General features: G+C 40.5%; 2 long non-coding RNA genes across 2 annotated transcripts; one reads left to right on the forward strand and one right to left on the reverse strand.

Annotated features, from left to right (window-relative positions):
- Positions 1 to 348: 348 nt before the first annotated feature.
- On the reverse strand, positions 349 to 738 carry LOC139027326 (uncharacterized). Its single transcript, XR_011479411.1, has 3 exons — positions 677 to 738; positions 427 to 525; positions 349 to 390 (listed from the first exon to the last, which is right to left on the reverse strand). It is a non-coding gene; the product is annotated as an uncharacterized lncRNA (long non-coding RNA).
- Positions 739 to 2,508: 1,770 nt separating this feature from the next.
- LOC139027327 (uncharacterized) lies at positions 2,509 to 6,474 on the forward strand. The gene is made up of 2 exons (XR_011479412.1): positions 2,509 to 2,628; positions 5,676 to 6,474. It is a non-coding gene; the product is annotated as an uncharacterized lncRNA (long non-coding RNA).
- The last annotated feature ends 133 nt before the right edge of the window (positions 6,475 to 6,607 follow it).

The following is a 6,607-nucleotide window of genomic DNA, read 5'->3' on the forward strand; positions in this document are numbered from 1 at the left end:
GCTAATTCACTAGCACTCAGAGCAGACTACAGGTACAGAACACAGATAGTATGGTGCTGAATGATCTCTGTGAATATTAATGGTAATAAACTGTATGTTATTATCATTTGTTCCAGTGTGCTTACGATGACGATCTGACAGACGCGCTGTTCCGAACTCTGTACAGGATCTGTAACAACCTCCGTCTCCCTGTACTACATACCTGTCTATAGAGAAAGCGTAACTACCTTACTACTACCTGTCTATAAGAAGAGGTAACATACCTGTATCTAAGTACCTTCTATAGAGAAGAGGTAACTACCTGTACTACATACCTGTCTATAGAGAAGAGTAACATACTGTACTACATACCTGTCTATAGAGAAGAGGTAACATACCTGTACTACATACCTTCTATAGAGAGAGGTACAATACCTGTACTACTACCTTCTATAGAGAGAAAGGTACGATACCTGTACTACATACCTGTCTATAGAGAAGAGGTAACATACCTGTACTACATACCTGTCTATAGAGAAAGAACATCTGTACTACATACCTGTCTATAGAAAGCGTAACATACCGTACTACATACCTGTTCTATAGAGAAGAGGTAACATACCTGTACTACATACTGTCTATAGAGAAGAGGTAACATACCTGCTACTACATACCTGTCTATAGAGAAGAGGTAAACATACACTGTACTACATACCTGTCTATAGAGAAGAGGTAACATACCTGTACTACATACCTGTCTATAGAGAAGAGGTAACATACCTGTACTACATACCTGTCTATAGAGAAGAGGTAACATACCTGTACTACATACCTGTCTATAGAGAAAGAGGTAACAACTGTACTAATACCTGTCTTAAGAAGAGTAACATACCTGTCTACATAGGCATAGAGAAAGGAACATACCTGTCTATAGAGAAGAGGTACACACCTTCTACATACCTGTCTATAGAGAAGAGGTAACATACCTGTACTACATACCTGTCTATAGAGAAGAGTACAACCCTGTACTACATACCTGTCTATAGAGAAGAGGAACATACCTGTACTACATACCTGTCTATGTAGAGAAGAGGTAACTAACCTGTTCTATAGAGAAGAGTACATACCTGTTTATAACATACCTGCTATAGATGAAGAGGTAACATACCTGTCTATAGGAGAAGAAGTAAACATACCTGTCTATAGAAGAAGAGTAACATACTGTCTACATACCTGTCTATAGAGAAGAGGTAACATACCTGTACTACATACCTGTCTATAGAGAAAGAGGTAACATACCTGTCTATAGAGAAGAGGTAACATACCTGACTACATACTGTCTATAGAAGAGGTACATACCTGTCTATAGAGAAGAGGTAAATACCTGTACACATACTGTTATAGAGAAGACGTAACATACCTGTCTATAGAGAAGAGGTAACATACAGTGCCTTCGGTAAGAATTCAGGTCAATTGACTTTTTCCACATTTGTTACATTACAGCCTTATTCTAAAATTGATTTCATTTTATTTTTCCCTCATCAATCTACACACATTACCAATAATAAACAAGCAAAAACTGGTTAGGCGATTACAGCTTGAGTATGAAGTTACAAGCTTGGCACACCTGTATTTGGGGAGTTTTCTCCATTCTTCTCTGCAGATCTCGCAAGCTCTGTCAGGTTGGATGGGGAGTGTTGCTGCACAGCTATTTTCAGGTTCCTCCAGAGATATCCTGATCGGGTTCAAGTCTGGGCCACTCAAGGACATTCAGAGACTTGTTCTAAGACCCTGCTTAGGGTCATTGTCCTGTTGGACTTCGCCCCAGTCCTGTGTCCGAGCGCTCTGAGCAGGTTTCATTCAAGGATCTCTCTGTACTTGCTCCCGTTCATCTTTCCCTCGATCCTGACTGGTCTCCCATCCCTCCTGCTAAAAAACATCTGCACATCAGGATACTGCACCGCCATGCTTCACCGTAGGGATAATGCCAGCGTTTCCTCCAGACGTGATTCTTGGCATTCCGGCCAAAGAGTTCAATCTTGGTTTCATCAGACCAGAGAATCTTGTTTCTCATTGTCTGGACGGCTTTAGGGTGCCTCTTGGAAAACTCCAAGCGGGCTCGTTCGTGTGCCTTTTACTGAGGAGTGGCTTCGTTCTGGCTGCCACCCTATCATAAAGGCCTGATTGTGGATGCTGCAGGGATGGTTGTCCTTCTGGAAGTTTCGCCCATCTCCACAGAGGAACTCTGAGCTCTGTTAGAGTGACCCTCGGGTCTTGTATATATAGATTTATGCCTAATGGTAAAAATGAATCTAGCTCATGTGCCACTCTTGTAATTACAGTTTTTTGTGTGGGGTGTGTGTGTGTGTTGTGTGTGTGTGTTGTGTGTGTGTGTGTGTGTGTGTGTGTGTGTGTGTGTGTGTGTGTGTGTGTGTGTGGTGTGTGTGTGTTGTGTGTGTGTCTTGCCTACGTGTGTGTGTTCCCCAGGTGAACTTCCTCTGAGAACATGGAATATTCATGCGAGCCTACAACCATTTCCGCCACTGTCTGTGTGAATGCAGGAGCTAAGGACGGACGGACATGCTTCACAGTGGAGCAGGTCACACCCTCTTCCACCAGTGCCTGCTGTATGAGCGCATAGAGCAACTGGTGAGAGACACACACAACACCAGTTCACATACACACTTTACTGAACCTAGAAAACCCTATCCAACAGTATGTTTCTAGTACATATCCTAAACCCAACAGAAGTTTCTAGTACTATATCCTAAACCAACAGAATTCTAGTACGTATCCAAACCACAGAATGTTTCTGGTATATATCCTAAACCCAACAGAATGTTTCTGGTACTATATCCCAAACCCAACAGAATGTTTCTAGTACTATATCCTAACCCTAACAGATGTTTCTAGTACTATTCCTAAACCCAACAGAATGTTTCAGTACATATCCTAAAACCCAACAGAACTTGTTTCTAGTACTATATCCTAAACCAACAGTATGTTCTATTATTATCCTAAACCAACAGAATGTTTCTAGTACTATATCCTAACCCAACAGAATGTTTCTAGTACTATATCCAAACCCTTACAGATGTTTCTAGTACTATATCCAACCAACAGAATGTTTCTAGTACTATATCCTAAACACAGATGTTTTTAGTACTATATCCTAAACCAACAGAATGTTTCTAGTACTATATCCTAACCCCAACAGAATGTTTCTATACTATATCCCTAAACCCAACAGAATGTTTCTAGTACTATATCCTAAACCCAACATATGTTTCTAGTACTATATCCTAACCCAACAGTATTTTCTAGTACTATATCCTAACCCAACAGTATGTTTCTAGTACTATATCCTAACCCAACAGTATGTTTCTAGTACTATATCCTAAACCAACAAGATGTTTCTAGTACTATATCCTAAACCCAACAGAATGTTTCTATACTATATCCTAAACCCAACAGAATGTTTCTCAGTACATATTCCTAAACCCAACAGAATGTTTCTAGTACTATATCCTAAACCCAACAGAATGTTTCTAGTACTATATCCTAAACCCAAGAATGTTTCTAGTACTATATCCTAAACCCAACAGTATGTTTCTAGTACTATATCCTAAACCCAACAGTATGTTTCTAGTACTATTCCTAAACCCAACAGTATGTTTCTAGTACTATATCCTAAACCCAACAGTATGTTTCTAGTACTATATCCTAAACCCAACAGAATGTTTTTAGTACTATACTAAACCAACAGAATGTTTCTAGTACTATATCCTAACCCAACAGAATGTTTCTAGTATATTCCTAAACCCAACAGAATGTTTCTGTACATAATCCTAAACCCAACAGAATGTTCTAGTACTATTATCCTAAACCCAACAGAATGTCTACGTACTATATTCCTAAACCTTACAGTATGTTTCTAGTACTATATCCTGAACCAACAGAATGTTTCTAGTAACTATATCCTAACCCTAACAGAATGTTTTGGTACATATCCTAAACCCAACAGAATGTTTCTAGTAATATCCACCCAACAGGAATGTTTCTGTACTATATCCTAAACCCAACAGTATGTTTCTAGTACTATATCCTAAACCCAACAGAATGTTTCTAGTATTATATCCTAAACCCAACAGAATGTTTCTAGTACTATATCCTAAACCCAAACAGTATGTTTCTAGTACTATATCCTAAACCCAACAGAATGTTTCTTGTACTATATCCTAAACCCAACAGAATGTTTCTAGTACTATATCCTAAACCCAACAGTAGTTCTATACTATATCCTAAACCCAACAGAATGTTTCTTTTACTATATCCTAAACCCAACAGAATGTTTCTAGTACTATATCCTAAACCCAACAGATGTTTCTGGTACTATATCCTAAACCAACAGTATGTTTCTAGTACTATATTCCTAAACCCAACAGAATGTTTCTTTGTACTATATCCTAAACCCAACAGAATGTTTCTAGTACTATATCCTAAACCCAACAGTATGTTTCTAGTACTATATCCTAAACCCAACAAATGTTCTTGTACTATATCCTAAACCCAACAGAATGTTTCTAGTACTATATCCTAAACCCAACAGTATGTTTCTGGTACTATATCCTAAACCAAAAGTATGTTTCTGGTACTATATCTTTATATCCACTACACTGAGACTGAGGGCTCTATTTACAAAGCTAACACAATGGTAACTACAGAGCAACACAATGGTAATCTACAATGCTAACACAATGGTAACTCTACAATGCTAACACAATGGTAACTCTACAAAGCTAACGCAATGGTAACTCCACAAAGCTAACGCAATGGTAACTCTACAGAGCTAACGCAATGGTAACTCTACAGAGCTAACGCAATGGTAAATCTACAAGCAACACCATGGTAAATCTCACAGCTAACACCATGGTAATCTACTCAGCAACACCATGGTAAATCTACTCAGCTAACACCATGGTAAATCTACTCAGCTAACAACCATGGTAAATCTACTCAGCTAACACCATGGTAAATCTACTCAGCTAACACCATGGTTAATCTACTCAGCTAACACCATGGTAAATCTACTCAGCTAACACCATGGTAAATCTACTCAGCTAACACCATGGTAAATCTACTCAGCTAACACCATGGGAAATCTACTCAGCTAACACCATGGTAAATCTACCAGCTAACACCATGGTAAACTACTCAGCTAACACCATGTAAATTACTCACTAACACCATGGAAACTACTCAGCTAACAGCTAACACCATGGTAAATCTACTCAGCTAACACCATGGTAAATCTACTCAGCTAACACCATGTAAATCTACTCAGCTAACACCATGTAAAATCTACAGAGCTAACACAATGGTAAAGCTTAACACAATGGTAAATCTTCAAAGCTTAACACAATGGTACATCTTAGCGCTGGGGAAGCACTATAGGTCCAGGGTGGAAATATTTTAGCTATTTTCACAGCCGGAATTATGAGCGCAAGAGCGGGCGGTGGCGCGAAAGGGCTTGGTTTTAATGAATAAGTTGAGTGTTGAGGCATGACCCCCTCACTGGCCAATCAGAACATGCTCCATGGCTAAATATGTGGTTGCTTCAAGTTGGGTATTTACAGTCTTTTATATATTGCGTTGTCATCAACTCCAATTCCGACGTCAGACTTTCTCTTTTTCAGGAGTTGTGGAAAGTGACAGCAGTGCCTGTCTAACCCTCTGAGGAGCTGACCTGCTCCTAGACCTGCTCCTAGACCTGCTCCTTGACCTGCTCCTTGATCTGCTCCTAGACCTGCTCCTTGATCTGCTCCTAGACCTGCTCCTAGACCTGCTCCTAGACCTGCTCCTTGACCTGCTCCTAGACCTGCTCCTTGACCTGCTCCTAGACCTGCTCCTTGACCTGCTCCTAGACCTGAGACATGGAGTTTTCTGATCTTTGACCTGCTCCTTGACCTGCTCCTTGACCTGCTCCTTGACCTGCTCCTAGACCTGCTCCTAGACCTGCTCCTAGACCTGAGACATGGAGTTTTCTGATCTTTGACCTAGTGTTTTCTGAACCTCTTGTGGTCAGTGCTGAGAAGAAGGTATTGATAAAATATATAGATTATTTAGTGAACTAATAGCAGTCATTTCAATCAGGGCAGCTGGACAGCGGTGAACAAAGGCACAAGGAATGATCTCTGTAAATGAACACACTTGTTAAATATGATGTTTTTAATCTCAGACCAGGGAGTTGTGATATAGATATTCAGTATATCCTCATTTATTTGTTAGATTGAAGTGAACCGATGAAATGGGACCGCCCCATAGCCTCTGAATGTTTTGTTCCTATGTAAATGATGAGTGATCAGGTAAACACTGACCTAGGATGCATCCCAAATGGTATCCTATCCTCAATATAGTGCACTACATGGACCCTGGACTAGAGCCCTGTGGACCCTGGTCTAGAGCCCTGTGGACCCTGGTCTAGAGCCCTGTGGACCCTGGACTTAGAGCCCTGTGGACCCTGGACTAAGACCCTGTGGACCCTGGACTAGAAGCCACAACCCTGTGACCCTGACTAGAGCCCTGTTGGGACCCTGGACTAGACGCCCTAGGACCCTTGGACACGAGC

This window comes from Salvelinus sp. IW2-2015, unplaced genomic scaffold (assembly GCF_002910315.2).
Source record: "Salvelinus sp. IW2-2015 unplaced genomic scaffold, ASM291031v2 Un_scaffold9862, whole genome shotgun sequence".
NCBI lineage: Eukaryota > Metazoa > Chordata > Actinopteri > Salmoniformes > Salmonidae > Salvelinus > Salvelinus sp. IW2-2015.